The sequence below is a fragment of the Lissotriton helveticus genome, chromosome 2_2, assembly GCF_964261635.1.
Source record: "Lissotriton helveticus chromosome 2_2, aLisHel1.1, whole genome shotgun sequence".
Lineage (NCBI taxonomy): Eukaryota > Metazoa > Chordata > Amphibia > Caudata > Salamandridae > Lissotriton > Lissotriton helveticus.
The window spans coordinates 296905584-296930918 of NC_136060.1; positions in this window are offsets into that span (position 1 = coordinate 296905584).

The window sequence follows — 25335 nt, forward strand, 5'->3', positions numbered from 1 at the left end:
TTCTTGCGGCAAGGTTATCAGCGATACAGGAGATTCAGGACTCGAGGGTCCCCTCAATTCTAGTCTCTGTAGGAAAAGGGGGTAGCGGGACAGTCTGGGTACCGGATCGGCACCGGGGGTGGCAAGAGGGAAGCTCACAATCCTCGAGCTTAGGAGTCTGCAAGGTCGGGCCGCGGCAGCGCCAGCCGGCTAGGATGGAGGTCTACAACGAAGGGGCTGCGGCAGCGCCAGCAGGCCAAGGCAATGGTTCCCGTTGCAGAGGGCCGCGGCAGCGCCAGCAGGCCAAGGCGATAGTTCACGTGGCAGAAGGCCGCGGCAGCGCCGGCAGGCCAAGATGATGGTTGCACGAGGTGGAGGGCCGCGGCAGCGCCAGCAGGCCAAGGCGGTGGTTTCACGAGGGTAGGTCGCGGCAGCGCCAGCAGGCCAAGACGAAGGGTTCACAGGGCAGGGCTGCGGCAGCGCCAGCAGTCCGTCAAGGATAAGTTCCTCTCGGTGTCTCTCGACTCCAGGATACAACTGCCTTCCTGGTCTGGAGCTGCCCCAGTTATAGGTCTGGTCCCCTTTGATGTCCGGACCCTCGCGCCTGGAGGTCGGGAGGTCCGGAATGAGGGAGTCCAGACACCCAGCAGGGGGGTGGAGCCAGCGGCCAGGGAGGCCGGGGGTGATCGACACCTGGCGGAGGAGAGCCGTTGACGACTCCTTCTTCCATTGACCTGCCAAGTGGTCTCTTTACCCCCTGTGTGGAGGTTGGTGCCTCGATGTCGGGGCCAGGCCCAGGGTTGGGGTCGAGTCGAGGCCACGCGGCCTCGTGCTGTAGTGTCCAAAGATGGCGGCTGGGCTAACCAGGGTCCCACATCTGCCTAGTGTGTAGTACCTGAACAGATGTTATATCCAAACGTGTAGCAGAGATCGCTATCAGCAGTGATTTCCTCAACAACATCACTGGGCCTACAATTATATGTGTGTTTTCCGTTAACAGTCTTGTTGACACAGGTGATGCACAACATTTCCTAGTTCATTACACAGGTCTGAAACTGTTTATGGATTCTATGTAATTTGTCCAGGGGTTATCTGATACCAATATAGGAGTTTGGACCCTCTCCTGCCAATTTTGACATACCGGTTTGTGCTGGTGGTAGGGGTTGATGTGCCCCATGACGTTGCCTCCCTGCAGTTGCAGAGACCTCTTTCACAGTGGGTGACTGTACTTTGGCTGTATGTGGCAATAGGAAAGATATATATATATATACTAAACTATATTTACTAAACTCCACAATATATATATATATATATATATATATATTACCTACTGGCGGTCGCCAGTAGGTATATATAGTTAGGATTTTTTCTCTATGGGTTTTTTGAAAATTCTATGTCTAATAACTTTGGCGTTTGTGGACGGAATCGGCTGAAATTTTCAGGAAAATGGCACATTTTGTTTCTGAGCAGCCCTTGAAAATTTGGGGGGGGTTCGTCCAGTGGGGGCCGAGAAAAAAGGGGGGTCCCAAAACGTGTTTTTAACATTGAGTTTTCCATAGGGCGGTTGGCCTCACTTTTAGCCCGAACGGCTGAATGGATTTGCACGAAACTTGGCAAAATTGTAGGGACTGGTAGCCCGATGTGCCTTTTGTAGGTCTCAATATATGTGCTCCAGTGGATTTTGAGAAATTAACGTTTAAAAAAAGATATATATCTGTAACAGCGGACCGGTTAGCGCTCTGGTTCGCGGACTTTTCGCGCAACGGAGCTTTGTGAAGCGAAGCTGATTGGTTCTCCGGCGTCTGTCAACATTCCAAACAGTCCGTAGCGGCCGCCATCTTGTCTCTCGGTAGGATCGAGAGACAAGAGGAGGTCAAAACAAAGGGGGAAATAACTATAAGGGGGCATAGTAGATCCTCGCTGACCCCCTAGGTTTGATGTGGAGGTTTTAAAAGGGCCCCGCGGGGCAAAAAAAAATAATAAAAATAATAATCGAACGGCTGAATGGATTTGCACGAAACTTGGCAAAATATTAGGGACTGGTAGCCCGATGTGCCTTTGCTAGGTCTCAATATATGTGCTCCAGTGGATTTTGAGAAATTAACGTTCAAAAAAAGATATATATCTGTAACAGCGCTCCGCTTCGCGTAACGGAGGTTTGCGAAGCTGATTGGTCATTCTGTCACTGGGCTATAGTTGGGCTACATCTGGCTGATATTTGGGCTACATTTGTTTTTTTGTGTGTCTGGCGGCCATCTTTGGGCTACATTGGGCTACATTGGGCTTCATTGGGCTACATTCGGCTAATTAGCAAATAGCTCATCGCAAACTAGGAATGGTAAAGAATCGCTATTTATTCCTTAAAGTTCGCTATTTAGGAAATGCAAATAACTTTGATGATACATATGGCGGTTCATCTCTAACAAGATAAGAAGCATAGGGATAGATTTATGATGACTGGCGCATCACCAGGGATGTGTTAGTCATTCTGTGCCGCTGTTCCGTCACCTATGGTGTGCTGCATTTACAATGCGGCGCATCACGGGGCAAAAACAGCACAGATGCGTGATGTATCTGTGCCGTAAAGGTGGCGCATTGCTGGAGTTGTATCGCAAGTGTGATGAAGCTCCAGCAAGGGTCGGGGGTGCCCCTGTCGCAGGGTTTCTGTTCTCACACAGAACTGTGGACAGAGGATTGGAACCTCGGCGAATTAGGGTGTCCCAAAACTCACGTTAGTAATCAAAAACTATTTAGCAAGCTAGGTACAGTGTCACATTGGATATAACAAACTCTCAATGTTTAGACAATCCAGAATATGAACTTATAGTACCTCAGGATACGTGGAACTCATGAACAGTCGGTCGTTATATATTTCTTAGAAACCAGAACATGGAGTTAAGAAGAACACATGTGTATTTGAAATGTTTATTTACTAATGCCGTCTTCTCAGGCGTAGTACCTTAGATAATAAAAGTACACATATTATCAGTAGCAAAATTACCAGCATAGTTACTAGTACATAAAAAGTGAATGGTGATAGTATGTTAACATGCTGTAAATGAATAAGAGTTAGCAACACTTATAAGCAGCCGCGGGCCGTGGAGGGAGTTACGGTGAGGCAGGGAGGCGGGGAGGGGGAGAAGCAGGGTGGAGAATACAAGTACACATATTATCAGTAGCAAAATTACCAGCATAGTTACTAGTACATAAAAAGCGAATGGTGACAGTATGTTAACATGCTGTAAATGAATAAGAGTTAGCAACACTTATAAGCAGCCGCGGGCCGTGGAGGGAGTTACGGTGGGGCAGGGAGGCGGGGAGGGGGAGGGGCAAGGTAGAGAGGGCTCCACCCTGCTTCTCCCCCTCCCCGCCTCCCTGCCTCACCGTAACTCCCTCCACGGCCCGCGGCTGCTTATATCTCACCCTCCCTAATACACATATTATATTATTTGCTAAGAAGGTCTCTTTGTGTTGGTTTAGGGCGTGCCCATACTTTAGTGTCTTAGATTTGAAGGAATCACATCAGCATACACCAGCTCTCTCTTCATGTGAACCGCATCAACTGTTGTGTATGTGTGTTCGGCAAAGCAATATAAAACCCGCCTCATGCCCAGAATTGGCAGAAGTTGCACTTATGTTATGAGTATGAAGTCGTGGAGATCAGACCTCATAACAATTCTGTATCGTGTTGTTCTTGAAACTTTAGCACTCGCTGTACAGATATAGTTTAACAAGTAAAGCAGATAGTAGACCAATAACATATTATTCTCATGTAAACCACGATGAACTACTAGGTGGAAAGCTAAAGCAACAACTAAATGTCGTGTGCAGAAGTTGCAAAAAAGGAAAAATGGCGTTTAAACCGGTAATGAGCCCATGCTAACTTAACACGGTGTAAAGATATCCAGGACCTAGATGACACCTCCCCATGATCCGGAAACGAACTGAATAAGATAATAGAAGTGCCATCTCATGAGAGCAGATTGCAAGTTTATATGTGGACGGTCCGCAAGGTAAAGCATTAAAAACTAGGAAAATTCAATGCTAAAGAAAAATAAAACAGCCAAGTACTTTATCGAGTCTTAAGCCAATAGGCAAGGTAAATAATAAAAACTTGACAATTAAGTCAATGAATTGTCAATGAAATGCTAGTACTCAGCATATGAAACATGAAAAAGGTCTATGACATAACTGTGTATGCAAAATAAGCTGCAACAGCCTCCAACAGGAAGTCACCGTCTTCATCCGAAAACAGTTCAGCCATCCAATTTAAAAGCGGAAAAGAACATACGTGCTCTCCCAGCACCGGATCCTCTATCACCATCAGAGGACAGCTCGGTGGGTTTTCAAGAAAGCTGTGTTCCAAGAAAGACTGTGCTGCCGCCAGTAAATTCCAGGGACCAAGTAGTCCATGCATCAATGCCACAGCCATAATCCTTTCGCCAGGACAAACCAACTCGTGAGTAATGATAGGAGTCATCAGCTGATTAAAGTCGACGTCAGGAGAAACCGGTCCGCAGAGACACAAATCAATGGCCCAATCGAAATCACAGGTCAGGCAGTGAAATACAGGCTGGACACAGGTGAAGTAGGAGAACCGAAAAGATAATCCATATGCCGTGCTTAATATCGCCAACGGCATTGTGCCATAATATTCTAGCATGCGATTGCGGAACAGTGTCAGCAGCTGCAGGGTCGGAGGTTGCATAGGAGGGACATCCATATTTAAAAATGTAAAAAAGCACAAGAGCGTCCGCTGGTAATGCAAGTAAAAATGCAATCCACGAACCAGAGTGGAGAAAATGGAATGAAAGGGAGCAGGGATGACTCCAAAGATTTTCTCAAATGAAGTCACGAGACCACTGGTAACAACTTTAAAAAAGTGTGCCAGGGATTTTGTGGAGGATGCGTTAAAGATAGTCGGAAACATGTTGCTGAAATTGAAAGGCAAACCTGTGTACGGGTGTTCGCTATGTGAAGTACGAAAGTTTCACGGGCCGAACTCAAGGCCACCTCTCTCTGAGACAAAAGAGCTCTTATTCTTGTCATGCCGTTGAAACGTGTCCCAAGGTTGGTATTTGTGGCCAGATTGAAAACTCCCTATGTTCATGTGTGGGAGGAAATAGAACATTTCTGCAGCAAATAACCCGTTCACTTACTGTTACGATAAAAGGAATACTTTTAATTAACTCAGAACAATCTTCATTATTGAGCATCAAATAACTACCATTTTCCAACAACTTGAACGTGGGGATGATAGCAGGAACTGGCGTGCCTTGCAACACGCAAGCCATATTTGGTCGGTGTTTGTTGCATGAATCGTGTAACTGTATGTGCCTACACATTAGTGAATGATCTGGCGTCTCAGTGCATTCCTCTCCATTCAGATAAACTTCTTGATCATCTTTGAAACATCTGTATGTGTATGGAAGCGACCAGACCTCATGAACAAAAGCACTACCTAAAGGTTCATAAAGACCTATTGGTATATATTTCATACAATTTGAAAACTTATATAAAGCAAAAGGCAGCGTTATTAAACCGTGGATAAGGCATGTTGCCAAAAAACCCGCAATCCTCTGCTGATGATGTCACTGAGCATGTCATGAATGATGTAATATGTGACATCATCAGTAGTGGATTATGGGTAATAGTATCTCTAGTTTACTCCCCTATAGCTGTCTTTCTTTTAACATAAGTGTGTGTTTCCTTCCCTTATACTTACTGTTTTTGGTTCGCTTCCAGTTCGCGTACCAGCGAGCGAACTAGGAAGCGAACTAAGAGAAATAGAGGTTGGCACAGTTCCAAATATTGTACCAATTTTTTAATAACGGGGAGGTAGTTCTGAAAAGAACTTTTTTTTTTATTTTTCTGAACATTTTTTTAATGTTTTTGAATTTTTCGGAACAGTTTTATATTTTTTTGGGTTTTTCTTGGAGGGGGCAATGAAAACGATTCATTGTAAAGGGCTCAACAGGAGCAACAAAACAAAAAAAAGAAGTATTTATTATTTTGGGCGTTTCGGACAAACTTGCATATGATAGTCAATAGCTCTGTTGATCAGAGTGATGCTTCTTTCTCCGTAGGAAATGAATCCATCGCAAAATACGCAGGTGTGTTTTACTTCACCAAATCTCATTTGTATATTTGGCACCATCTCCCTGCCCTCTGGTCCCGTTACTTCCGGTACAACAGATCTTCTGGCCATAATAGGGAGATTATCTAGGTCGTTCCGAAACTGTGCAGCACTGTAGTTGTTAGGATGCCACCTAGTCATATGGCGATGCATTGTGTAGTTTCCGAAACTGTATTTTTTGTCGGTCCCTCTGGACAGTCTATCTTGACATATAAGGCAAGTTACGTATCTTGCATTTACTTTTTTCTGACCTTTGGGAATTTTAAAAAATTGCCAAATGAAGTTTTCTTTCCGGTGAGACGTCTTGGGCTGCTCAGGCAAAAACTGCCTCTCTTCGTGCTCGTCCTCCTGTTCCTCTTCTTCTTCTTCTTGTTGAATTACAACTTGAGCAGGTGGTCCTCTCTTCCTTGGAGGTGGTGGAGGTGGTGGGGAAGCACCAGCTGAAGCTACTAAAGAAGCCATTGCTCAGTGATCACAAAGGGTCTTTCTCTCACAATGATGAAAGTCAGAGTGAGGAAAGAAGGAGGGATTTTCATCATTTGGGAAAAACAAGAGTTCTCAACCAATCAAAAGTGTTCATTTTAGATTATATGACCTAGTCTTACATCATTAGGAAACCAAAAGTGAAATGAACCAATGAAAAGTGTTATTACCAAGTCACATGACTTGCTGTGTTTACGTTAAGCGCTTTGCAGGGCCTCCCGGTTTGCTTCCAGAAACCTGCGCTTTGGCACTCGCTTCGCGTACCAGTTCGCTAACGTAGCACGTCATATGACGTATCACGCGACAACGTGGAACGTCATGCGGACGGGAGGCGTCACGATGTTGTTTTCTAACGCGGCACTTGCGGTAAAGAAACGTTTACCGGCTCGCGGTCTATTTCGCGGCATCAAGGTCAGCTAACGGGAAGCTTCCCGATTCGCGAAGCGGGAACGAAGAAAAAAAAATATTTAAAAAAAAAATTATTCATAAACATATAAAATATATTTTTGGATTTAAAGAAGAATACATTTTACAGCTACAGATATTAGCTGTTAAAAAACCAATGAAATTCACAGAAAAAACCATAGGTTATAGACCATATATAGTTAGGAATTAGCATTTACAAAACCTTGAAAATTCACTGAAAAAACCATAGGTTATAGACCATATATAGTTAGGAATTAGCATTTAGAAAACCTTATTTTACTCACACAAAACCATTGAAATTCCATATATAGTTAGTTGCACTAACTATATATCGCGCACCCGCAATCCACTGCTGATGATGTCACATATTACATCATTCATGACATGGTCAGTGACATCACTGATGACATCACTGATGACATCTCAAATGACATCACTGATGACAACATCCAGTGACTGTATGTTTCTGTAAAGTTAAAATATGTCTTAGATATTGAAGAATGAGTGGATGTATAAGTGTCTGGATGAAGGATTTAGTAGGTGCGTGACTGACTGTATGAGTGAGTGATTAAATGTGTCTCACTGAATGCATGGGTTAGTGACTAAACTGTCTTAATTTGTGCATCATTATGTCTGTTGTGATGTAAACTGCTGCATGTGTTGATCATTAGCTATACGAGAGGCTATATGTGTTATTAATTGGTTGCCCAAGTATTTCTATGGGAGATTGAGTTTGTGTGGGGGTGGCTGGGAGGTGTGTGACTCTGTGCATAGATGTGTGAGCAGTTGATTCACTAGGTGTATGAGTTCAAGAGTGCATGTGGAAAAAGCTACATGGGCGGTTGACTGTGTGCATGAGTGTATTGATGAGTGAATGGATATCTCAATGCTACATGTCATAGTAAGTACATATGTAAAACACAGTACATGTGAGAGTTGGCATATATAAATAACTGTGCATGAGAGCCACTGAATGTGTGAGTGGCTGTATGGATCATTGTGAACTTGTATCAGGGATTGTATAAGAGAGTAAATATGTGTTAGTATATGTTTGAATAAGTAAGGTGTGTATAACTGTATAGTTGAGGAAATGGAGGTGAGATTGTTTCTTTGCATGACTGACTAGGTGTGTGAGTAACTCCATGGATGAGTGACAGTGTGTGAGTGTCTGTATACACTGAGTGTATCTAAGGTTATATTAGAGTCTGAAGAGGTTTATCGTATTAGCACAAGAATGATGTCAAATGAGATGTCATCAGTGATGTCATCAGTGATGTCATTTGAGATGTCATCAGTGATGTCATCAGTGATGTCACTGACCATGTCATGAATGATGTAATATGTGATATCATCAGCAGTGGATTGCGGGTGCGCGATATATAGTTAGTGCAACTAACTATATATGGAATTTCAATGGTTTTGTGTGAGTAAAATAAGGTTTTCTAAATGCTAATTCCTAACTATATATGGTCTATAACCTATGGTTTTTTCAGTGAATTTTCAAGGTTTTGTAAATGCTAATTCCTAACTATATATGGTCTATAACCTATGGTTTTTTCTGTGAATATATATATATATATATATATATATATATATATATATATATATATATATATATATATATATATATATATATATATATAGGTAACCACGTGGTAGCTCAAGGTAGACTCCGGCGTTTGGTTACCAGCCTTTATTTCATCAGGTACAGACAGGCGTCCCATGCAAGTAAGTTATGCAGCTTTCCCTGCTCCCAACGCGTTTCGAGTTTCCTCTTCATCAGGGGATGTGTGGAAAGTTTGTGCTGTTGTGGGCTAGCTCCCAATATATACATAGTCACGCCTTCAATTTCGTTTTGCAGAGACTTGTGGGAGTTGTAGTGCCTCAGCCATTCAATTTCAATTCAGCGCACTTATTTCTGCGGTTTGAAGCCCTCAGTGGACCCTCGCATGTTGGTCTGCCTTCAATCCTACGTCGTCGCCCCACTCAAGGACAGTGAATCTCTTCCTCGTGGCCCCCTGGGGATCTTGGGGTGGTGCAGTCTCTGGCGGATGAGCCTCCGCCTGACAATGGGTAAACACGTGGTAGCTCAAGGTAGAGACGCACACAGACTCCGGCGTTTGGTTACCAGCCTTTATTTCATCAGGTACAGACAGGCGTCCCATGCAAGTAAGTTATGCAGCTTTCCCTGCTCCCAACGCGTTTCGAGTTTCCTCTTCATCAGGGGATGTGTGGAAAGTTCGTGCTGTTGTGGGCTAGCTCCCAATATATACATAGTCACGCCTTCAATTTCGTTTTGCAGAGACTTATGGGAGTTGTAGTGCCTCAGCCATTCAATTTCAATTCAGCACACTTATTTCTGCGGTTTGAAGCCCTCAGTGGACCCTCGCATGTTGGTCTGCCTTCAATCCTACGTCGTCGCCCCACTCAAGGACAGTGAATCTCTTCCTCGTGGCCCCCTGGGGATCTTGGGGTGGTGCAGTCTCTGGCGGATGAGCCTCCGCCTGACAATGGGTAAACACGTGGTAGCTCAAGGTAGAGACGCACACGGACTCCAGCGTTTGGTTACCAGCCTTTATTTCATCAGGTACAGACAGGCGTCCCATGCAAGTAAGTTATGCAGCTTTCCCTGCTCCCAACGCGTTTCGAGTTTCCTCTTCATCAGGGGATGGGTGGAAAGTTCGTGCTGTTGTGGGCTAGCTCCCAATATATACATAGTCACGCCTTCAATTTCGTTTTGCAGAGACTTGTGGGAGTTGTAGTGCCTCAGCCATTCAATTTCAATTCAGCGCACTTATTTCTGCGGTTTGAAGCCCTCAGTGGACCCTCGCATGTTGGTCTGCCTTCAATCCTACGTCGTCGCCCCACTCAAGGACAGTGAATCTCTTCCTCGTGGCCCCCTGGGGATCTTGGGGTGGTGCAGTCTCTGGCGGATGAGCCTCCGCCTGACAATGGGTAAACACGTGGTAGCTCAAGGTAGAGACGCACACAGACTCCGGCGTTTCGAGTTTCCTCTTCATCAGGGGATGTGTGGAAAGTTCGTGCTGTTGTGGGCTAGCTCCCAATATATACATAGTCACGCTTTCAATTTCGTTTTGCACATATATATATATATATATATATATATATATATATATATATATATATTCAACAAATCTTTCTTTCAGCAGAAAAGAAGTACGCCCGACCAGACTTCAGGAATTAACTTGTACCTTTATTTCACACAGAAACAGCTTCGTTACAAAGTGCAGCCTGGGAATTTGAGTAATTAAGGACTGCGCAAAGATGTAGTTCTATGTAGGCGTATAAACCACGGAGTAACGCCCCAAACTTTTGTATGCAGCTCACCTGTGATCAAGGCTACCGATGTAGCTGAAACGCGTAAGGACTTTGTAACGAAGTTGTTTCTGTGTGAAATAAAGGTGCAAGTTAATTTCTGAAGTCTGGTCGGGCGTACTTCTTTTCTGCTGAAACGAAGATTTGTTGGATTATATGGAGGTGTCTGCCCCCAGCGCCATGACCGCCCTGTAAGAGGTCAACGTTTTCGCAAAATATTCTTTTCCACAATATATATATATTGTGGAGTTTAGTAAAACTTTTCTTACCCATAGAAACTTACATTCACAATTTTTTGTCCTCGATATTATTTACATGACACTTTGTCCACCCAATTTTTTAACTCAATATTTTGGCCAAACACCCTGCTCAAGGTACCGACAAAATAGGCTGCTCTTAAAATACCACACTTATCTCTTGCTCATCAACAACACTATCTGGTCTGCTTCAGTAAGGGGGACATCCAGTGTGTCTGGTCTCGGTTTTGTACACAATTCAATGACATCTACACAATTGTGGTTGCACTCTCACATTCTTCTTCCTCATCTGGGGTGGGCTGCAAGCTAGTAGATGTGAGAACATTAAAACGCCGTAAGGACACATTTTCTGCTGCCAGAATTATTCTCGCATAGTGGTTTTGGCAGGTATTTGTAAGATCCAGTGTGTGCGTACAAGTCAAGAGGATCTAGATTAATGGAGAACTATGACAATTAATGGGAGACCTATCACAATGACTTTAGTTTGCTGTGTACTTAAACTAACTGCTGCAACCACTTTAAGACAGCCAAGTAGTGGCACAGCTCCTGGATCAAGAGTCACTGACAGGTAGGCAAAAGGGTGTTTTGAATCACCATGGGTCTTTGTCAAAACAGACAGTGCACTCCCATTGTATTCATGACAGAACAGCATGAAATCTTTGGTGTAGTCTGGCATTCCAAGAGCAGGTGAACTGCAGAGTACATTTTCGAGCTCCTGAAAGGCTTCCAAGCTCTTCTGATCCTTTGGTACCAGGTCAGCCACTGAAGAGGCTTCACTACAAGGAAAAAGTTGGGAATCCATTGTTAGTAGTAGCCAGCATGCCCACAAATATGCACACCTCCACCACGTCGACCACCACCACGTCCACCACCACCACATCTACCACCAACACTACATCCATCACCACCACATCCACCTTGTCCACCGCCACCACCACATCCACCACCATCTTAAGAACTACCTCAATGCGCTCATGGTATACTCTCCTGGCTCCCTTTTCAATTTTGTGCCCTAAATATCTGACTTATCTTAGGCAGTAGTGTAATTTCTTAAGGGAGATCTTGTGCCTGTTACCAGCAAGGTGTTTGAGTAGGGCTCTGTGTCTTGTCTGCAAGCTTCTTTTGTTGATGATACCACAAGTCATTGATATACTGCACTATAGTAGAACTGCATGGTAGTTGCATTGTCTCTAAATTTTTCTTCTGGACTTGTTTAAAGTATGACATAATCTCTATATACTCTTTAGGGACATAACACCACACAAGAGTTTATTTTTGGAGTAAAAATGCGAAGAGAAACTGGCTCTCTTCGTGAAGGGGGATGGAAAAGAATACCTGAAATAGGTCAATGGCCGTGAACCACTCAGTTTCTGTGGGAATATGTAACAGGATCACTGCTGGGCACGGTACCACAGAATAGCATGAAATTACTATTTGGTTTATTTTCTTCAAATGTTGGATGATCCTCCATTTCTCATTGCATTTTGCAAGACCATGATAAAAGAGTTGCATGGGCTCTCAATTACCGCCTTCAAAATTCCCTGTTCTCGCATGCTCTCAATTATATGGTATCTATGGCTTCTGCTGTCAATTTGTAAGGGTGTGTTAGGGGAACTCCTGTATCAGACCTAAGGGTGATTTTTGATGGGGTGGTGTCTTTGATTAGGCCAATTTCCTTCTCCCTGAAGTCCAACACTTGATAAGGTGCCACTTGCAGGGTACACCAACTGCACCTCGCTCCACAAATAAAGCCAAATTAAGTAGACCCTGGAACAAGATCAATATAGAGTCCTTTGCTGCAAATTTCTCCCCCATCTCCCCATATGAACTGGCCAAACCTAATAAAGCTGCCAGAGGTCTCAATCACTCTATTTGCACCACTCTAGATCTCATCGCTCCCAAGAAACAAACCAAATTCCCCAATAAACTCTCTCCGTGGTTCTCCCCTAAAATTAAAATTGACAAACTCGCTGTTAGGAAGGCAGAACAAAAATGGAGGCATACTAAAGATAGTAACGACAAACAGCACCAGAAAACAACTCATCGGCTCGATATGAACCATATAGCCTCAGCCAAAAAAGAATACTTAGGAAATAAAATCACCCAAGCAGCTAAATCGCAAAAGGATATATACAAAATCGGGAAGGAATTCACCAACCACCCCTCCTGTCAACAACTGTACATCACGTCCCAGGAGTGGGTGAACTCCCTCTCCACCTTCTTTGTAAAAAAGATCAATGACATCCATAAGCTACTCCCCCAACCGTCCGACTCAATACCGATAGTGAGCCACACGGACTCCCCACTTCAACACATAGTCCGCCTCACAGAGTTTCGCGCAGTCTCAGAAGAGGAAGTACTATCCACTCTTAGCGGGACTAAATCATGATCACCGACCGACCCTGCCTCCGCCCAAGTCCTATCCAAAATCGGCTCTGTCCTCCTCTCCAACTTGACCACATTATTCAACCACTCACTGTTGCAATTTAAGGTACCAACTGTATGGAAAGAGGCCATCATCAGAACCATCCTGAAAAAACCAACAGCGGACCCCAAGCAGCTAGTCAACTATCGACTAATATCTCTTCTACCCTTATTCAGCAAAAATCTGGAGTCTGTGGTAAATAACCAAATTACTTACCACCTGGAAAATAACAAACTGCTGGATATTTCCCAGTCAGGATTCCAGGCATTTCACAGCACCGAAATGGCCCTACTAGAGATTGTCGATAACATCAGACTCGCCCTGTATGCAAGACAATCGGCCATACTTGTCCTACTTGACCTGTCGGCAGCCTTCAACACCATCTTGCATGGCATCCTTCTGGACCGAATCTGGTGTCGAGGGCACCGCACTGAACTGGCTAAAGACTTCCTCTAAAAGCCAGCCAATCGACAAGGGTGTCCCACAAGGTTCCATCTTGAGCCCAACACTTTTTAACTTGTACGTGTCCCCACTAGCCAAGCTTATCAAAGTTTTTGGTTTCCAAACAGTGTCATACACTGATGAAACGCAGCTATTAATCACCTTGGGACCGGACATCCCTGATACCAAAAAACAGTTCAAACACTGCCTGGTAGCCATAAATGACTGGATGGCAAGCAACCATCTGCTTCTCAAGGCCAGCCAACGACTGGTGGCCCTCCCCCCTGGGGCCCTGCCCTCCACCTAAGACAGCTGTTCGCAATCTTGGTGTAATATTGGATTCCAAACTGTCCATGTCAGACCACATTAACAACCTGGTCCGTACCAGCTACAGTCTCATGCACAGTCTTAGGAAAATATTTGAGTGGATTCCACTTTCCTCCTGCATGCCCTTAGTACAGGGACTAATTACTAGTCGCCTCGACTATGGAAACTCACTTCTTGCCGGCGTTAACGAGGAGCATCTGGCTAAACTCCAGGTCATGCAGAACACGGCGGCCAGACTAGTCTTAAACCTAACCCCACGATCACCCTCAGCACCCACTCTTAGGACCCTACACTGGCTCCCAGTCAAAAAGAGGATACATTTCAAACTCTGCTGTCTGGTATATAAGACCCTCAAAAACAAAGGACCACAATACCTAGCCAAAAAACGAACAATACACCGACCTGTAAGAACCCTTAGGTCCACTAGTAAACACCTCCTAACAGTGGCCAAGGTCCGCAATATCAGAAATGGTGGCAGATCCTTTTTCAGGATAGCTCCCGAAACCTGGAACAAACTGCCTCTACCCCTCCGTTTGGAAACCGACCACAAGAAATTTCGTAGATCCCTCAAAACCTGGGTGTTCTAGCACAGTTCCTCCCGTTTTGTCGTTTTGTTGGCTTTCCGCGACTGAGTATTAGTTAGTGCTATGAGAGCTACGGGTGATATATGCGCTTAATAAATACCAAAATACATACATACATACATGTGTAATGTAATGCATTAGATTTAAACGTTCACTATAAAAGTCTGCACGTGTAGAGATGACTAAATGTACCTTAAAGTGAAGAAATGTAATCCTTATAAGAGTAATGTTTATTAATGCGTATAGTTTGGGTGTGTAAAGGCCTAAATGAATGTTTACATTTTGCTATGAAAGGCCTATTTGTGATTTCTTATGTTAGCTGAATTGAGTAGGCTTGAAATTTATTTTTCTTGGAAGAGCTCCCATTTGAAGGCAATTAGCAGATTTGTGCGTGCATGGAAAATTTTTTCACATGCTTTCCGTTGCAGGTGCAAGGACACTTCTCTCGTTAGTTAGACTGATGCTCTTTGTTTTAGGAGTTCGGTATGGAGGAGACCTGAAACAGTGTTTCGTGGAATGCTGATAATTAGGAGCTCGCTGAAGATGCCTGGGACCCAAGGACAGCTCAACCGTTCTTGGACTGAGTGCAAGTTTTGTGGAAAGTTTCCTGCAGAAGATGCCCAGCCAAAGAAGGTGTTTCGGGCATGTTCTTTGAGTTGATCATTTTGTATTAGGGACAGGAAGGGCAGATGAGAGCAGAGAGCCGTTAGGAGGCAGCCGTGGTCAGTAGTGGGTGTACCTGCCGGGCGGTGACGTGAGGAGGGGAGGGTCAGGGTGGGGGGCGGGGTAGTAAACTATGGATTACGGAAGTTTACAGGTAAGTAAACATATAAACAAACAAATAAATAAAACAAACATATAAATAAATAATTTGCTTTATTTATTTATATGTTTACGTACCTGTAAACCTCCGTAATCCATAGTTTACTATCCCCCACCCTGCCCCTCCCCTTCCCCACATCACCGCCCGGCAGGTACTCCCACTACCGACCGCGGCTGTTAGGAGGGTAAGAGAAGGGATCGATTCTTAGAATGAAGACTTAGCTTTGGCTTCTGACTCTTCCAACGTGAGTGTGCTTCTTATGAAGCCTTCACATGCTGACACCTTTTCTCGATCTTGCCTGGAAGATGCTATGTAGAGATGTCACCTTAGTGCTAGAGTAGGGACAGAATTAACCGATTATTTTCCTTTCTGTAAAGCTGATGAAGACTAAATTGGATATCGGAGCAATTGTTGCTTGTTTAATTTTTTTAGAATTGCCTATTCTTTTCATGTTGCATCAAATTATGTTGATTCGTAGGATGAATTTTGTATTAGTGCCCGTGTACTTTTTCAATTTTGTTATGAGGTGTTTATATGTTCAGTTATTTTTGGCTTTGCAATAAAACCCCTAAATTGTATGTCGGAGTCAGTGATCTTTTCCGAGTCTGAATTGATTAGTCTCTACTGATGGTGGTGAACGTATTGGTTTCTCCCCTTTACACTTTTCATGCAGATAAAAAGGTCTAGTCGGCTGAGGATTCTTATAAATGGTAAGATCTGATAAAATTATATAAGAATCTGGTCAATCAGTCCCCTGTGGTAAGAGCAGGCTTCAGACTCTTGTGACTTCTGCATCGGCCGCATGGGTCTCTAGCTTGACTCTGCTAGGTGTGCAGTAGATGACAGAGTTGAAAGTGCACAAGAGTTCTCTCCCCAAAATATTTACAGGGTTTGGGTCCCAAATGAGAAATTGGTGCTGATCTTGTATAGACCCTTTCTCCACTTGGACATGAGCTGAAATCAGATTGCTGTGTTGCTCATTTGAAAAGCATAGAACTTGGACATCTTTTCCTAAGAGGGGTAGGTTACAGGACCATAACTGTCCACACAGTTGAATGAGTGGCACCAGTGTCGATCAAAAAGGACATGAGATTACCATTAATTCCTCCTTCCGCATATGGACCATTCTGATCCACTGCATCAGAACAACATCGTTTATGCAATTTTCCTCCCCCTCATGCACTGTCTCTGGGCCTCTTCAAATCCAGTTGTGCTCTCAAACATGATGGGGATCTGTGGACCCTAATTCGGAAACATAATCTATGGGCTCCTGTGACTTGGCTGGAGTCGTTCTGCATCTGAATGTGCATAAAAGGAGCAGGAGGCAAACCGGGCATCAGGAATTTGGGATTCATCACAGGTTTAGACATTGGAGAGACTCCATCCTGAACTGTAGGATTAGGTACTGGAGCATCGATCTGCATCTGGTTCAAAGCAGTAATGTTTGTACCATTTTCATTCCCTCGCTCCATCCCATGCGTGCCCCATATATTGTCCCCATAGGGCATGGTGACTCCTTGCATGTTCATTCCATTACTCGCATTAAAGTCAAATCCTGCATTGATCACTCTCACACCTCTCATTCCCCCATTCTGCGTAGCTTTGTCTGCGCGACCATGAATCCCTCCTGCAGATCCAGCTGCCTAGCCTCTTAAGTGTCATTGCAAAGTTTTGCAAAGTGTAGGATCTCATCCAAAGGGTTCGACTGCCAACTGTATATAACCTGTATTATCTGGGAACTAATCTCGGGTTGGAGTTCATACACAAGGCATGCAATAAACTCTCCCACATCCTTGCCTTGCTTATCAGGTCATTTATGTGCTATGTTTCTTGTATACCTGTATCAATCGCTCGAAATATGCAGGGACTGACTCCTTGGGTTCTGAATATCATGGGCCTATCTATCTCCTTTTGGGATACTTAAATTTTAAGGTTGATGATAACTGCATTGTATTTGGTCTTCACTATCAGGGACGGGGCTTTTGTGTTTGCCATTCTTGGGGGTTCCTGTGTAGGTCAGTCTACTGCCCTTATGCATTCTGCCCACAAATCTTTCAGGACTGCCACTTCAAAAACCATGCCCAAGTCTTTATACAACACCTTGGAAATAGTCACAATCATATCTATCAGAGTGTACCACTTGTCATGGTTCTCCCTTAACTTAGGGAGTGAGTTTTTAAAATGGAATAGGTCAGCTTCAGACCATGGAACATGCACATATGTCCCAGTGAAGGAGTCCCTTAAAGGGTACTCCTTTACTGTCCTGCCTGTGTCCTCTCCATTCTCTGATGCATTTAATCAATTCCTTCACATGCTTCCTCAAACCCTTTGGCTTCAATACACTTAAGTCACTGTCACTGGCTGTCATTCTGGCATTCCTTTGTAATTTCTTTCCCTGGCTCAAATCATATGCCCTCTCATCTGCTAACATCTCTGTATTTGCATACAACTCCTGTGCCCATCTTGCAGTTTCTTTACCTAAGTAGATTAATTAGTTCTCAATGTAGTGTCCTAGAATGTATAACCTCACACAGGGCCGGCTCTAAGGTGGTGTGACCCTGACTTTGGTAGGGGGCATTGTGCTTGCAAGTATATTATGGTTTGAAAAGCACCTACTGCCATGTTCCTGGCCTTCAGCAATTTTCAGGCAACAATAAAAATGTCAAGTCAATTCTGAGGATTAATGTTCTTCCTAGAGAGAGATCAGAGTTTACCATGCAGATCACAAAGTGCATATAATGCAAATAGGTCAGTTGCTTACTGCTTTTGTCTGAGAGATACTTTTGTTACTTGCAGTTAAAATCCTAACATAGAACAGGGAGCTATTAACCGTCATCAAAGAGCTGCATGAAACTACAAGATATAGATTAGAGAGTTATGATATTTGCACCAGTCTTTCATTAGCCTAATGTTGGGAAAGGGTTCATTTGGATATACATCACTTTTGATTATTAAAGAGAACCCCCAACCATGGTGTTACATTTTAAATTCTGAGTTTATGCTTTTCCAGACCAAGCACTATTAAACTATACTGTCTACCAATATGGATAACATGTGACTCCTACACCTTGTAGTCCTCTGTCTCACGTAAGATTAGCTACACACTGATTTACACACCTATGATTGATTATCTGTTTATTGTGTGTGATGTAAAGTGCTCTGACACTCTACACTGATATGACCGGTGCTATAAAACGAATTAATTGCACCTGAGACAGTGGTTATTGAGACTTGAGCGGCACTGTTAAAGGATGGTAGTGAGGGAATCCGTTGCGGAGGTGGTGGTTGAGGCCGCTAACTGACATTGTCACACTTGGCACCACCAGTGCTAAAGCTGGCCCGATCCCACATTTCCCTTGAAAATCTCTTTAAGTTCAGTTTTCGGTTGGGCAATGTTTATTCTCTGTGGAACCGATCCACTGGGTGCTGGGGTAGTTCTGGGAACTGTGGCCTGTACTGGTGTCCCTATGATTACTCCTATCAGATCTCTGGGAAATAAGGGTCAGGTTTACAAGCCCCTTGCGCCACTTTTGCGTCACTTTTAACATGGGAAAAGTGACGCACAAGTGGCTCAAGGGGCTTGTAAATCTACCCCTAAGACTTTTAGGGGCCCTGGTTTATTGATAGCGGACGTGCAATATAGGCCCCCTGTAACAAAAGCAGGAGCAGTGCCTTTTCCGGCCCACACCTCTCCGGCCCACAGGGGAAACACCCGATGCCTGCTATGGCCAGTCCGACTCTGCCTGTAGCTACCTGACTGCTTGGGCGGGTTGATCTCGAGGGGCAGTCATGGTTATAGGGACTGACAGTAGCTTATATTGTTTAGGGCTTGGGTTATGGCTGAAGGAGTACTCGGGACCAATGGGGTCCCCTCGATCGCTCTGTATGAGCAGAGGACCCCATAGCGTGAGCGGCCGGATCAGCCGCTTCACCTCGCAGCCATTTCCGAGTCTGTATGACTCCACGCCACCACCCCACCCAGAAATCCACCCTACTTGTGAGCCTGCGGTGGCTCTTCAAGTTATTTCACATATAAATACTGATTTAATGCAACTAGATAAAAGGAACTTGAAATTTTGGTGCCACAAAATTCTTGTGCAGGAGACCTTATGCCTTTTCGGCAATCGCTGTTTCTCTTTGATGAGAGGTTATGTAATATGCCATATTGTAATTCTCTTACTAGACACTGTGAATCTCAGGGCGGATTTTAAGAGTAATTGCTGTTCTAGTTCTCATAAAGAAACTATAATTACGCTCCATATTATGATGCATCCTGAGCCCGAGGCCAGGGATTGACTTTAGGCGTGTTTCCAACAGTGAATGGTAGGACATTATTTAATTTATCAGCTACATTTAATTTAATTGGATTGAAAAAACATCTTGCAGGTATTTTATCTGAACGTCTCCATGAACAATCAGGTGTCCTGGACAGGCACAAGTTACAAGTCCCGGAACTTAAAATATCCACAAATTGTCTTTGAATACTGGGTTTTATTTTAAACGAAATGAAATCATTGCAAATCTATACACAAGGCTGTACCAGTATATTCCAGCAGAGAGAAAAGCTCTGGTCTGGTATCACCCTCTACTGGCCATTGGTGGAATCGCATGAGGATGGTTTTATAATTTCCAGTGTCAGTTGGGCAAAGGAAAAGGAGATATTGAAGACCAATCAGACAGACAAACTTTAATCACTCTCAGGCATCTTCAATTGCCTTGGAACAAGCAGCATAACAGTAATGTACATAATTTCTTTATGTTCTTGTGAACTTTGTTCAATCTTTAGATAGATCTTTGTATTTACATTAGTAAAGAAATGTACTTTTGCTCTAGCTTCTTTATTTTAAAACTATTCGGAAATATTTATGTGTTATATAATGGGCTATTGCATCTATAGGTGGTCTTAAATGTATGGCAGGTGTATTCATGACGTGTGCCCGAACATTTTCATTAAGATTAGAAGCATAAGGAGGAATTATATTAGGGGCATCACCCTGATACTACATTTGAGATTTTTGGTGCAAAGTTAGAGGTTACAGTGGCACTGCTTAGTAGACATATCGACCTTGTAACCCTTTTCGGACACAGCTTTCAGGCTAGACCGGCAGAACTATTTAGGTCTCTAGGAAAGACGTATTCCAAATTACTTTTATTATACAGCAATAAACAGGGCCTTGATGACACCTGGCGCAACGGATTTTGTTAGCACCACCTCTCCTTGACCTCCTCCTCCATGGAGTCCAAATGATATTAATTTCTTATTATTAGACCTGGCATGATTGGCATAGTGTCCCCTGCCATTTTACCTTCTGGCCTCCTGTTTTTGATGACTTTGTTTTTGTTGGCTGTAGGAATCTGGGCACTTTACCACTGCTAACCTGTGCTAAATGGCATGTGTTCTTTAATTAAAACATGGTAACGCCGTTTACCCATAATTAGTTTATTTGAGCTACTTATAATCCAGAGTAAAGTACACTACATGTGTCCAGGGCCTGTAAATCAAATGCAACTAGTGGGCCTGTATCATTGATTGTGCCACCCACTGACGAAGCTCTTTAAACACATCTCAGGCCTGTCACTGCGGAGCCTGTATGTGCAGTTTTAAACTGCCATGTCGACTTGGCAAGTTAACCTACTTGCCAGGCCCAAACCTTCCATTTTATCACATATAGGTCACCCCGAGGGTCGGCCCTGGACAGGCCAATGGTAGGGCGCAGTGTGTTTAAAAAGTAGGATATGTACTTTTAAGTTTTAAATGTCGTGGTAGTAAAATACTCTTAAATTCGGGTTTCACTACTGCAAGGCCTATCTTTCCCATAGGATAATATTGGGATTGCCTTATTACATTTTATAAGTGTAGTTTTGAATTGGTAAGATATGGGACACCCAAACTTGGGGGCACATTATGATGGAGGATTTTCCACATCCTCCGGGCCGGCAGAAGCCACCGCCGGCCCGGCGGATGCGGAAAATCCTCTGCGGACCCACCAAAGACCCACCGCCACATTAGGATGGCTGGTGGGTCCTGGTTTCAGTCCGCCGCTTTTCCGCCGCAGTTGGCTTACAACCGCGGCGGAAAAGCTCTAACATGGCTGGCGGGGTCTATCAGACACCGCCAGCCATATTAGGATGGCGTAAAATGTATGCTTTCTGCCGTGGAAAAGCATACGGACCTTCACTTCAGGGGCCCGTTGCGGGCCCCCTGGGTGAAGGGGTGTGGGGGTGCACATGGGGGGTACCTATGGTACCCCCCTGCATTTGCGTTCACAAAGCAGCAGGCACCGCGCGGTGCCTGCCGCTTTGTGCACGCAAATGCGGTGCATGCATTTTTAACATTGCGGCGCTTCCAGCTTGAAGCTGCGCCCGCCGCAATGTTAAAGATAGAGGATGTGACCTCCACCCTGGCGGTCACATCCTAATTGCACTGGAGGGACCGCCGCGGGCCCTGCGGACGGTCCCTCCTCCTCTAGGGTGGCGGACGGACGCAAGTCTGTCCGCCATCCTAATGAGCGCCTTGGTGTCTAAGGCCTCACAATTTAAAAGCAAAACTAATGGTGAAGTTGCTTTTTAAATTGCAGTTCTAAAAATGTCACTTTTCGAAAGTTATGAAAATGCCACCAAAAAGCCAATACTGACACATCTTAACATATAACTTTTTTTGCTGATCACAGCTCTAAATTCACATAATCATGTTATTTCTTTTTTATTTTTCTATAACCATCAGTTGTATATGTGCAATTCAACAATACAACGAATATCTGTCACATACATTCAGACAATACAGTAGACATGAACATATCAACACCTTTCCAAACAGATATATACAACAATAATTTACACAACTAGGACATGCTTCAAAGAATACATACAAAAACCAACATATGTGTTATGGCTGACATTAAAGCTTAACATAAATGAATCCTATGCCAGACAGTTATTTTTACAAAAACTAAAGGGAAAGAAATTTTATTTTTAGATTGAGGCTTTTTTTATGGGACCTATGGGATCATTGTTTACACTTAAATGCCTTTTAAATTCTTCCCTATGTAGTCCACATGTTTTTCATGTACTTGAAGTCTTGTATTGAAAAAACCCAGAGAAGACGGCTAGTCAATGTTGTTATCTATTTTTTGGGAGGAGTTTCCACTTCAATAATGGCTCCCCAAGGGCAGCTGCTTTACAGGATTTCAAAACCACATTTTATTTCTCTGCAGAATTCTTGCAACATCTGTTGTTAACCAGGACGGGTTTCTTAGGGAAGCCATTATTGAAGTGGAAGTGACTTGCCTTCTTCCCTGTTTTGTTCAACAAAAGTCTTCAAGTACATGAAACTCACGTGGAATACATAGTAAAGAATTTAAAAGGGATTCAAGTGTAAATAATTATCCCCATTTTGATGTCTTGATGAGAACCTCGTTTTTTCCAAAATATGTGTGGGTTCAAAAGGCGTCAACAAGTTTATACCTACCAGAGAGGTGTTTCACTGTTCTTGAAAAGAGTGTTGGCTTCAAGGGAGCCTTTATTGATGGACAATCTGATTGAATAGTGATTCAAGGTCCCATAAAAAAACTGCTTAATTCTATAAAAAGTTTTTCTTTTCCTCTGGTTTATGAAAAAATAACTGTGTGGACTGGGATTCTTTTATGATAAGCTTCAGTGTCAGTCATAACACATATGTTGGTTTTTATATGCATTCTATTAAGTATGTCCTAGTTATGTAAATTATTGTTTTGTATATCTGTTTGGAAAGGTGTTGATATGTTCATGTCTACTGCATTGTCTCAATATGTGTGACAGACAATGATTGTATTGTTGAACTGCACATCTATAACTGATGGTTATGAAAAAAAAATGTGATTATGTGAATTTATAGCTGTGATCAGCAAAAAAGTGATATAATAAAATGTACCAGTATTGACTTTTTAGTGGTATTTTCATAGTTTAACCCCTCCCCTGCTGGTGACGGAACCACTCCGTCATCAGCTGCGGTTGCGCTGTGCTGATGACGGAGCAGTTCCGTCACGGCCCGCTCAGCACGCCTTCCCCGCGCGGATTCCGCGCCTGCGCTGAGCGTTCCATTGAGCGGGCGGGGCCGTGACGGAACCGCTCCGTCATGAGCACAGCGCAACCGCGGCTGGTGACGGAGCTGTTCCGTCACCAGCATGCGCCCGCCGCGCGGCCGTCCCGCCCCCTTAGCACTGCGGCGGAATAGCCGCCGCAGTGAAGGGGTTAAAGAGGCCTAGCCTTGCTGACAATAAATAGGCCCGGACCCCATTTGTCTTTTTTTCACTTTTAGAAAGTTGGCATTTCCTTACTTAAACCAGTATAATCCTTAGTTTACTGTATTTATACCGTAATGTAGAATATTTCTTCTCAAATTATAAATTGGTTTTATCCAAAATACCCGTATACAAACAATTGAACCCGTATTACAGTGCAACATATATGGCTACTGTTTGGCATTTCTTTAGGTCCTCAGTTAAGCTTGATACTGCCCAGGCCAATAAACAGAATTTTACTTGCAAGTTGAATCAAATTGAAAATAATTTTTATTGACGATTTAGAGGACAGAATAGAAGAGCTTGAGATGAAGGTGAAAGGAGGAAAAACAGATTCAAAGAGTGCATGGGGAAAAAAAGAGAAATCCAAGACGTTTGGAATGCAACCCAAGTTGAACTTAGATTGATCAGTGATGGAAGTTGTGCTATATGAGGATGGAAGACAATGTTTATAATTTTTAAAGGATAGGATGGAGTGAATATCCTCCTGGGTATGAGGTTCTGGGTTGTATAGATCAGATATTTTCAGGGAATTATCCTGTCATTCTCAGCGGAAATTAGGCATGTGGAAAGAATGATTACTTTAAACTCCCTGCCAATTGAGTCGGATGCTGCTATGTAGCACTAATATTTCCTAAACTATATCTTGTAGATAGAATTAATGTCTAAGAAATTGGATTTTCTGGAAGAGCTAAGCATAGTAGTGCTACCCAGATAGTGGAAGATATTTTTGTTGCTATGATTCATTGTGTATGTGTTGTTTTGAATGACTTAAAAAGCAGAACGCTTTCCACCTTAGTTGATAAGGTTGCTACCAGCAATCTTGGAGCTTTGTTAGATATTGATACAGAATTAATAGCCATCATGGATATAGATTTGCAAAATAGGCTTGCATTAGATATTTTACTCGCAGAAGAAGCCAGAGTTATCAAGATGCTGAAAGTGCAGCAGTGCTGCACATACATTCTAGACAAGGGTAAGGAGATCACAAAGTATGTAAAGAATATTCCTGGTGTGTCGAAGGACTTGAAAAAGTTGGAAAAGAGAGGATCTGGGAAGCAATTTGGAAAGTATTTTATGCTAATGATAGTTGTCTTAGTAGTGGACTTCTAGGTGCTATATTGAGGCCCATCTTAATTATTGGTGTTTGTGTGATTTATTTATTTGCTATCGTGAATGGATTTAGATAGATGATGAAAAAAACATCCACAGAGGCTAAGGGTACTAAGAAAAAGGGGGAAGATATAGAGTTGGAGGATGAGCAATGTAGATTTATGATGAGTTGAGAGAGATGGGGAACTCTACGCTTAAACAACAATGGGTAACAAAGTTCTAATGCAGTCATGGGTCTTTAAATGTCTTATGTGATGGATATTGTAGCCATCCAAGGGGGGTCTGGTATAGCAAGAAATGTTATGTTTTATAATCTTGAATAATCATGTCAATCTATGTGTTAATGCAGGTTTTTTGTGTATAAAGAAGCTACATTTTGTATAAATTAAGTATTATCATTGTCTCAAAGTAGAATGACATAACTGAAAGTAGACCTCAGCTGTATAAAGCTTTTAACAGTTAAACAATGTTGATTTCGAAATGTACTCCCCGCTTTCCTTTTTGTTGCAGGAGCAAGATAATAAGGCTAGAAGAGGAGATTATTGTTTTCTTTTAGAGAAGGTTAGATCAGATAACTTTAATTGACAGGAATGATTTACACATGTGTCGGGATGGGAAGATGCTTCCTGTGCAATGCCATCCAGACTGAAGAAACATCTAAAGTTGTACAGCTGTGTGTTCTTTTGTCCGATGATGGGAACAAGAGGAGTTTACTGTTCCAAGAAG